Source organism: Tamandua tetradactyla, chromosome 6 (genome assembly GCF_023851605.1).
Source record: "Tamandua tetradactyla isolate mTamTet1 chromosome 6, mTamTet1.pri, whole genome shotgun sequence".
NCBI classification, from domain to species: domain Eukaryota; kingdom Metazoa; phylum Chordata; class Mammalia; order Pilosa; family Myrmecophagidae; genus Tamandua; species Tamandua tetradactyla.
This window is the reverse complement of record NC_135332.1, coordinates 83,205,362-83,214,926: the sequence shown is the minus strand read 5'-3', so window position 1 is coordinate 83,214,926 and position 9,565 is coordinate 83,205,362. Positions and strand designations below refer to the sequence as shown.

At 44.4% G+C, this 9,565-nt stretch overlaps 1 protein-coding gene across 3 annotated transcripts in view; it reads left to right on the top strand.

Moving 5' to 3' along the window:
• Positions 1-1,062: 1,062 nt before the first annotated feature.
• The window catches only part of ZNF623 (zinc finger protein 623), a 28,669-nt gene continuing 20,166 nt past the window's right edge, over positions 1,063-9,565 (top strand). Inside the window, exons 1-2 of one of the 3 annotated variants that reach the window (XR_013178114.1) lie at positions 1,063-1,173; positions 3,604-5,366. The gene's annotated coding sequence lies outside the window, so the exon portion shown is untranslated. The other 2 variants (XR_013178113.1, XM_077166612.1) reach the window with 2 other exon arrangements.

The window sequence follows — 9,565 nt, the reverse complement described above, 5'->3', positions numbered from 1 at the left end:
CAAAATTAGGAAAGGACCCAATCAAGTGGTAACTGATAGAGCATGAAGTATGTTTGATGATAAATTGCTAAGTGATTTTGGGGGGGCATATAACACATAAGCTAGAAAAATTGAGTGACACTGCTGTAACAAAATTCCTCCCAATTCCATCTATTATGTGAACAATCTTCCCAGTGCTTACATATAAACAGAAAAAAACCTCCACAAACAGGATTATAATTATCCTGAACCTTGACTCATTCTAGTGATAACAAAATTCATCAGGGAAATACGGCCCTATTTGGTAAAAACAGCTCATCTATTTCATTATAAGGTAAAAATTTTGCACTTTATGTTTCATAATCATTTGTTAAACTTACAACTTATAAAATCGTGCAATATACTCATAGTGCTGTGTTTCTAGCAACAACTGTAATAACTCAATCCGGGAGAAAGTTTTTAACAGAGGCCTGTGTTACAGAAATAGATTTTTTTTTTAAGTAAATTATATTTTATAACATTTTTGTTGCAGAGAACTATGATAGGGCAAGCAGTACAAGACATTTAAGCATATATAAATATTACATTAGGGTGAAATGTAAGGAAAATGAGCTCAAAAAGAGGTAAAGGACATATATATCTAATTTTCCGACTGTTAACGAAGGGCCTAGTCTTATATTTGTAAAGTCATATATTTCAGAGCTATCAAGTCATTATATTGGGTACACTTAAAAGAGCAATGCAATGGTGTTGCTTTGAAATGAACTCTTTTGCAACTATTTAAACCTTAAGTCTGAGCAGGCGAGAAGGGGGACCGTTTTTCAGGGCTCTTTCAGAAGTGCAGGAGGGGCGAAGTCTGGAGACCGACGAAACGCCTCATTTCTCCTGCGCCCCTGCGCCTGGCCTCTGTCGCGCCGGGACCGGGAGTGTCCAACTCCCCTCCCCTGCCGCCGTGCTCCGCGTCCCCGCGCGCCTCTTTCCTGCGGGACCACGAGCGGCCGCGCCACCGGAAGTCCGCACCACAGAGAGCAGGGCCTGCCTCTGGCACGCCTAGAGTGGCACCGGAAGTTCCCCGGGCGGGGCCTCCGGGAAAAGGGCCCGGGTGCGGGTCTTTGTCGGCGCGGCCTGCTGCACCGCGAGGCCATCTCGTCCGGCCGCTCCGGCGCGGGGGGCGCCGTCCTCTCGCGGCGCCGGGTGAGTGGCTCGTTCCGGGCCCGGGACGGGGTAGCCTCGGGGCCTGCTTGCCGTTCGGGCGCTGCGCCTCCGAGCCGCCGTGGAGGGGTCTCCATGACGGCGCCCGGCCCCCCCGCGAAGCTTCGGCCCCGGCCCGCGGCGCCTCTGCAGCGAGCCCCTGTGGGCCCGAGCCAGGAATCCTCTCCCTGAGGTCTTCGTGGGGTAAACTTCTGCTCCTTTCTCTCGGGGACTCTCCCGTTGTCCCTGGCCCTCTTGCTGAATCCCGCACACCCCAGACTTACCCCCCCAGGCCTACTGGCTTTTGTTTGTTTTGGGGTGGGGGTGTGTGAATGGATGGTGTATATGTGGGAACTCCCCAAATGATAGTGGGGAAAGCGCCTAGGGGCCTAGAGGGAGCTTCCCGTTGGAGGAGCTGCCGAGCTGGCACCTTCTGTCGGGTTGGGGTGGAGAGGGAGCAGTCCTGTTTGGAAATTGGTAAGCAGAATTAACTCCAAAACATGTAAGACTTGGACCTGAGGGAGTATTCCCAAACGGGCAGAAATGGTTTGGAGACTGTCGTAGCGCTTTCCTGAAGATTCCTTTTCCCTAGAGGTATTTTGTCAATCCCCGCGGCTTCTTTGCCCATGTCAGGGACTCTTTACCCCCTTTCAACACTCCGGCTCCAGCGTGGTTATGGGATCACCGGGACCCGAGTATCATGCCTGAGGTTTCCGGTAATGTTAAATGGAGACAGACCTGGAGTTCTGGCCGCTCGTCTCTGGAGCCCGTGCTCATATCAGCTCACAGGACTGTGAACATCTTTCCCCCGAGGTCCTGACCCATTAAAAGAGACATATCTTTGTCCACCTAGCATCTGAGAGAAGCCCATCCTTCTGTATTCTCTAGCTCCCTCCCAATAGAGATGGAACTTCTGGCCCTATTATAGGTATGGCAGTGTAGCAGCATTTCAAAACAGTTCAGTCAATAACCCCAGCACCCCTCTTATGGGAGATTGAGAGAGAAATTGAGGGAGAAGGGTGCTCTATTTTTTTCACAGGGCTGCATCATTGGCTCCAGCTTCTTGGAGTTAGATAATGAGCTCCTGATTCAGCTTTAAAGATCTTGGAGATGCTTAGGGGAGAGGGCAAAGCTCAGAAGGCCCAGACTCCATTTATTCTACTGATACAGCCTACTCCTGTGTGCCCAGGAACAAGGCAGACCCAGGTTTGGGCCTTGTGTCACTTGTGGCCTGTTGCATGGGTGCTTTGCACGACTGTTCCAAGGCACCATTTGTGAATCAGGCTCATGAGTCACAGTGAGCTTTATCCTAATTGTGTTTATTTAGCTTCGTGGGACACAAAGCAGGAGACAGCAGGTTAAGGATCTTCGTTTCATTGGGAGGCCCAGCAGCTACCCCAGTACACAATTTCTTCCTCCTTATCCCAAGGAGTATCTAAGGCTGTCACAGATGAGAGCTGTGGTGTGTGTGGACCATTGTCACATAGAAGCTGCAGCTCCTTTCTCATCTCACACTGCTCTAGTCATAAATTCAAGACCTGGGTGTTAACCTACAGCTCCACCATCCCAGATGCAGTTCCGCACAGCAAACAAGGCATTTACCATGGCGGCTGAGGCCGTTCTTAGTCACTGGGCTTGTCAGGACAAGGAGAAGTTCAGTGGTCTCCTTGGGCTGGTCCCAAAAGCAGTGTGCAGGAGTGGAAGCCAAATAGCCCCGGGAGGGAGACTGAATGACTGGCTGCGTGCTGTCTGTTTGACTTGAGTGGGTCGCCTCCCTAGCCTTGTGGACTATTGTGGGGCGTCAGTAAGAACGAGGGTAGCACATTGCATAGCATCTGGCACCTGCTGGGCATCTGTCCTCTCAGAGCTGGAAGGCACTAACCCAGAGTTGTGACAGAAGCACCTTGTACAGATGCTGAAATCCAGGTCTCCATGTAGCTATCAGCTGTGTGGCATTTGGGTGCTCTGTTGCTCATCCTTTCTTTTGGTTCCCACAAGTGCAGCTCAGCAAGCCTCCCTGCTTCCTTCCTTTAGGCTATCAGCAGCAGATGGGACTTGGGCTAACCTGAGAGTCCAAGCAGATGGGACTTGGGCTAACCTGAGAGTCCAAGGCCATACTGCTTTACCCCTGCTGCTGTTACTCTGATCTTCTGGTGCCTGTATTGGGTCTACCCCTTCACCAACCCCAGCCACTCTTGCCTGCTCACAAGGTTCCCACCCGGAGGCTCCACTCCTAGTTCAATTCCAGCATCTAGGATTTCCCCTTCTCAAGATTAGCTAGGTTTATGTTAACCTTCTCAAGGTTTATGTTAAGTTTTAACCAGCAGATTCTAAGTGTTTATAACAGGAGCATGGCCTCTGTTAGCCTTGCCCTGTATGTTGTGGAACCAAAAGTCTGGCAGATTTTTACTTTCTTTTGTTCATTTCATTCAGGTTTCTTTAAATGAAAACATACCAGTTAATTTTACTTGAATTCACCAAAGGAAAAGAAGCTGAGCAGAAATTGACGGATTGCTGATTTTCAGAGAAATGTTCTTCAAAGCAAGATATATTCAATTTAAAAAACTTCCTCTAAAGCTAAAGAAATTAGGAAAACCATTGAGAGGTCGGAGTTAATATAAGCACACATTTTTAAGCTATATTCTTGTGATTGGACATAAGCTTATTTCCAAGGCTATAATAGTCATTTTTAAAATAAAAATCAGAAGATATCACTGGTTTCCAAAACAAAACAAAAAACTCGGACATCCTACTCTTCCTTTTTTTTAATTAAGAAAACAAAAGAGCAATTTAAAATACAGCTTTTTACAATCATGGTCCCAGCTGCTGTCTAAGCAAAATATACTGTGAAAGTGACAGGTCCTGCTGAGGAAAGGAAGGAAGTCTCACGTGGGCCCACGGTGCTTTCTTCCCACAGACTGCAGGTCTCTGGCTGGCAGCGTGACCTTGGATAACTTGCTTTTTCCTTTAGATGCAATTTCTGCATATGTAAAATAAATAAAAATAACACCACCCCATGGGGTGATTTGCCAGATTGAGATAATGCGAGTCTTAAGCATTGTGCCTGGTTGAAGTTCAAAGGGCCCCCTCTTTGCCTGAGTTCTGAACCACTTGTGTCAGAGGAATAAGGTGTGTGGAACCCAAAGTGTCACCTTATTACCGATAAAGGCAGATGTACCTGCCTGGTCACAGGCGGCTCTGGAGGGCTGCAGCCCCTCCTCGGGGCATCTGGAAAGCAGGGCAAGAAACACCAAGAAGAGCTGGCTCTTGGAGCGAGGGAAGGAGTCAGGTTGTGCAAACCTCACTACTCTCCCAAATGCCTATTCTGCTAACTCCTTCCACCTCTTCAGGGAGGAAAAATGGAGTGCAAGAGGCCAGACGCCATAGGGAAAATCACCACTCCTAGAAACCAGAAGCACAGGGCAAATGTTCCCTCCAGCAGCTGATTTCCAGTAGGCACTCTCTCAGGAGATGTTAGCCCTGGCAGCAGTACCATTCCACACACCAGGTAGATCTGTGTGGAGGGAGCTTGAAGAATGCCCAGGGTTTATAGTAATAAATGGGGAAAATGTGGCAGTAAATCGATATGACCCTGCTTTGATTTTGAAAATCTCGCGTACATAAAAATATACATGCAACTGATTTGTTTAAGAAAAGGTTCAGATGAGTGCATATAAGCTAAACAGGTAATGATTATCTGTTGAATTGCCAAGGATTTTCATATTCTATGTTTTACATTTCTTTATCATTTGAAATATTTTTATGATGTGTATCTTATATTTCTAATCACTAAGAACTAAAAAGGTATAAAAGCAAAGCAGGATACAAAATTGGATAAGTATGATTTTGATTTCATAAAATGTTGATGCAAAAAAACAAAAAAACTAGAAAGAAAAATATTAGTTGGCAATCTGATTGGTGGGATTAAAGTAATTCTGTTATTCTTTAAAAATTTTTCTCATTTGTCTCGTTTTTCTCAATTAGCATAATGTATTTTTTAAAAAGCTTTTTATTTTGAAATACTTTCAAATTTACTAGACAAAAATAATACAAACCCTACACAGAGAACTCCAGCATACTCCTACCCCCTCTATACCCAGATCTACCAGTTTTAACATTTTGCAGATTTGCTGTATCATTCTGTCTGTCCGTCTGTGTATCTCTGTATATCGTCCATTTTCTGAATATGTCTGAATACCTCCCTCCCTTCTTCCTCCCTTCCTCCCTCCCTCCCTTCCCTTCCCTCCCCTCCCCTCCCCTCCCCTTCTTCCCATGTACAACATACACTTTCCCATACTAATCCCTCCCAAGCACAGCCTTCAGTGGGATTAGTCACATTCACAATATTGTAGTACCCTCACCACTTCCCATTACTAAAATTCCCGTCTCCCGAAACAGCAACATCCATTATGCATTAGCTCCCCATCTCCCTGTCACCCCAGCCCTGGAAACCTGGATTCTAATTTGTTTCTGTGAGCTTTCATATACCATGGGACTTAAAGTTAACATCCTAAATCGGTAATAACCTTATTTGCTTTGGTACTGAGTTAATTTCAAAAGGACACACATTCTATGATTTGGTACCCCTCCGTCCCCCAGTTGATGTCGCTCTTGTCACAAATGACATGTTTATACATTATGAAATGGTTTTTTTTTAAGGGGAGGGGTGCATGGTCCAGTATACATTATGAATTGGAAACCACTGATCCATCATTACGTTTTTTGCATTTTTCCATATAGATCCTATAGGAAATAAAAGTGGAGTTACAACTCAAAAATACATTGGCCTTTATATTACCCATGTCGTTATATCTTCATGCAGCTTCAATCTGTTGTCTATTGTCCTTTCCTTTCAACCTGCAGAACTTTCTGTTATGTTTCTTATAGGGCTGACCTACTTATAACAGACTCCGTTAGCTTTTGCTTATCAGCAAATGTTTTAATCTCTCGTTTTTGAAAGATTAAATCAAAACTGTCTCATTGAGGCTCCTTGTACGTAAACATTGCTTCTCTGTTGTAGATTTCAAAATTCTCACTTATCCTTGGCATTGGACAGTTTGATTATATGCTGCTGTGTGAATCTATTTGGGCTGTACCCTGTTTGGAATTTATTGAGCATCTTAGATGTATATAGTCATATCTTTCACTATTTGAGGAGTTTTTGGCTATTATTTCTTTGAATATTTTCTCTGCCTCTTTCTTTCCTTTCCTGGGACTCCCACAATGTGTATATTGAAATGTTTGATGGTGTCCCCGGTTCCTCAGGCTCTGCTCACTTGTTCATCTTTCTACGTCTCAGACTAGGGGGTTTCAATTGTTTTGCCTTCCAGTTTGCTGATTCTTTCTTCTGCCAGCTCCAGTCTGCTGTTGAAGCCCTCTAGGGAATTTTTAATTTTGTTACTGTGGACTTCAGCTGTTTCATTTCTTTTTCATAATTTCCATTTCTCTGTTGATATTCTCTTTTTGTTTGTCTTTTGTTTTCCTGGTATCCTTTGTCCATATTTTCCTTTAGCTGTATGTTTCAGGTCATGTCCTCCTCACTGATGGTTTCTAGTGCTTTAATGGTCTCCTTCACTGGCTGTCACAACTGTGGATGGGGTACTCCCAGATCTGGGTTTGTCGTTCAGCCGACCAATGAAAGTCACATCAGGTGCTAAGGAGGAAAAAAAGTTTATTTACGCTGGCAAGAGAACAGGAATTTTCTCAAATCTGTCTCCCCAGAGTGATTTTTTAATTGGCTTTTATGCGGGTCAGAGACCAAGAGAGATAACCATCTTAGTAAACAAATAACAGAGGTCTGGAGAACTTCAGTAATTTATCTCGGGTATTTCCTGCTTCCTTCAGGATTGACATCCTCTGTGACACCCGAGAAAGGTTTCCCCAAGCTAGGAAGATAGATGAAAAACTATTCAAATTTGGAGGTCTGGGGGCCATAGAAGAAAGCTAATTCAGGTCTGGGTGTAGACTTCACGTTTTCATATTGTTCCTATGTGAGACTAAGAGCTCTCATTCACAGCTTGCTTACAGTACTATTAACAGTTTCAGCTTGCTTTCAGTTTTAAGATTACATTTTAAAAGTTACTATTATGCTTCCTCTTTCTTTGTATGTTTTGTAATCTTTTGCTGAAACCTGGGCATTTTGATATTTTAATGTGTTATTGTATCCAGCTAGTGTTATAACAGAGCAATCTTTGAATGCCAGAAACTACAAAGAAGGAAAGAAAGAAAACCCCTTTCCCCTCTTTCCAGGTTGGCCTGTGGGAGTGCTCGTCAGAGTTTATCCATACAGTGAATTTGGGTAGTAGCTGCAGACCAAAGCTTGGGCGCCTTCCTGATCCTTTCTACACATGCCTCATATTTTGGGAGTTCTCTGTTACAGGGTTCTGAATGTCCCCTCTTGCCTAGGAAATGGTTTCTTCAGGGTCCTAGTCACTGCACTCCATGTGCTGCAGTCAGCAGTCCCTTGCCCCAGGGAGCACAACTTGCCTGCTTTCCCACAGCATTCAGCAGGAGATCTCTGTGAGCCGCCTTCTACCAGCAGGGCCCAGACTGATTGGGCCAGACATACACGCTCCTAGTGTATGCTTGAGGGTAACTCTACCCCACTCCAGACCCAGGACCAGGGACCTGCACAAGGAACAGGAGGGGGAGGGGCCAGGGTACCAGAGACCCTCCCACTTCAGTGGCCTTTGTCTTAATTTAGCATTTGGCCTGTTACTGTAGTTCTTGAACTGTTTTCTGGAGTTTTGAGAAAGATGTTTCTGCCAGTTCTTGCTAGTTGTTCCAAGCTTCTCTAGGGGGCTGAGCTCTGAAGCATATCTGCCATCTTGATTGGGGAAGGACTATAATTTACTTTTTTTGGTTTTTTAAATATCTTTTATTATGAAATATAACATATACACAAAAAAAGCAGTAAATTTCCAAGTACATTTTAACAAGTAGCTATAGAATAGATTTCAAAGTTTGGTATGGGTTATAGTTCCATAATTTCAGCATAACTTGAGCTGCTCCAAGACATTGGAGACTAAAAGAAACATCAATATATTGATTGAGCAGTCATACGCATTTGTTAAATTCTAACTTCTCTCTTATTAACTCTACTTTCTCCTTTGATCCTTTCCCCAGTCTTAAGGAGTATTTGGTCTATGCCTGTTCTAACTTTTTTATGTTGAAAAGAGGTGTCAACAATATAGGATACATAGTTGATGTTCTTGGAGGGGCTGGCCCCTTTTCATTTTCATGACTTATCTGGCCTAGGAACCCATTTGGAGGTTGTAAGTTTCTGGAAAGTAAACTTAGTGTTTGACTGTTAGTTTGTAGAATCTCAGATAGAGCCCTAGGTGTGCTTTAGGGTTTCATAGTTTACTTTTTTGGGGGGTAGGGAAGGGTGGGTGCATGGTCCAGAAATCGAACCCGGGTCTCCCACATAGAAGGTGAACATTCTACCACTGAACCAGCCGTGCACTCCATAATTTACTTCTTATCTGTTTTTTCTTTTTTTTCCCATAATTTATTTAAACCTGAAAAAAGTATTTAGTTAAAAATGATTATTATAAGTAGGAGAAAAAAATTTTAACCAAGTTATTGGGCACTTAGCTCGTAGAAATATTTTCAGTGAATGCCATCGAGGACTGATTATAAATGCTCTGTCACACCACCAGAGCATATATCACATCCAAAGTTGATACCAGTTTAGGAAGAAAGTATAATGCTAAACTTAATTTTGTAAGCACATATGGATATAAGTGCCTTATATAGATTTATATCCTGTTTATTTTCTCATTGTTATTGTCAGTTTACTGTTGTGCATCTGAACATTTAGATTATATGTTTGCATTAATTAAGGTATAGGTTAAAGCTGCTGTAACAGATACACAAACATACAGTGTTTCAGACTGGAAACTTCTCTTCTTAAAGCTCAGCGGTTGCGACCACCCTGCTCCTCAGGGTGCTGCCTGGCTGGCGTGGGCATGGGCTGCTCACTAGCAGCAGCAGGATGGGAGAGAGTGTGGGCGGTGGGGTCGGTGCGCACCTCACTTCTGTTCCCACATCATTTGGCTGGGTCTTAGTCACAACTGACTCCAGCAGACTGTAGGAAATGTCATTTGCTGGGTGGCCATGTGTCTGCTAAACCTTCTGTTACTGAAAGGAAGAAGGGATGCATGGATGCTGGGGTTTGTTTGTGTCTGCCAGTTACCAACTGGTCCCCCAGATGTCATATGGACCCTTTTTCCCACATGGCGTCACTAGTTTGTACCTCTGGCCCGGGGCCCAGGCTCTCAGGATGATGTTCCTCATCAGGCCCCAGTGTGGGTCACATGATCAGCACTCTAACCCAGACAGGTTCCTGGCTCCTCTTGTCCTGCCCAGTACCCGGCATCAGAACTGCAGGAGA